The sequence below is a fragment of the Frankliniella occidentalis genome, unplaced genomic scaffold, assembly GCF_000697945.3.
Source record: "Frankliniella occidentalis isolate FOCC.00 unplaced genomic scaffold, Focc_3.1 Scaffold111, whole genome shotgun sequence".
Classification (NCBI taxonomy): domain Eukaryota; kingdom Metazoa; phylum Arthropoda; class Insecta; order Thysanoptera; family Thripidae; genus Frankliniella; species Frankliniella occidentalis.
Genome location: NW_026267239.1, coordinates 520,244 through 520,999, shown reverse-complemented (window position 1 = coordinate 520,999; position 756 = coordinate 520,244).

The following is a 756-nucleotide window of genomic DNA, read 5'->3' as shown; positions in this document are numbered from 1 at the left end:
CATCCATTTGAATCACAAAACACTGCCCGGCCCACGGCGGCCCGCGGGGAGGACCTTCTGGGACGGTGAGGGACGAGCCGAGACGGGGAGAGGGGAGCAAACTCTCAATCACTTTGTATTTGTGTCCGCCAGGAATACACACAGAGCATAATTCGGTTTGCACCATCTTTGGGGTTTGCCCGGGTTTGCCTGGAATACCTAACCATGGGCGTGCGTTGTATAGGTATAGACTGTGTTCGGCGGACAGGCGCCCCAGCTCCAGTGGTGCGGCAGAGTGGCGCGCCGGGGCCGCCGGGGACGCCGGGGATGTCGGGGACGCCCGGCTCCCTTGCGGGCCCTAGGATCCTGGCAAAGGGTCCTTGCTCTGTTCCCGCCCCCTCCCGCCCTTCTAAAGCCCCTCCTTGCCCAATGATCCTCGCCGAGGGCCCTGGCGGCGTTCGTGGCGGGTCGGGTCGGCGCGGGAGTCGGCTCGCAGATCGCGACGAGGTCGCCGTTCGCCTTGCTTTGTTAGGACAAGGTGTGGCTGCCCCCCCCCCCCGCCCCACGACCCACCCAGCACAGCGCCCAAATTTCCCACATTACCAAGTCAAAATCGAGAGGGTCTCGTGCCTCCCCCTGCTGCTTCTTTCTGCGAGGGGTAGAAGAGCGGGGGATATAGGGGAAGGGGAGATGTCCACGTCCTTTAATGAAACTCATAGCACTGAAAGTCAAGACGCCCCACTCACTGCTCCGAGTACGGCAGGGGACGCGGCTAGG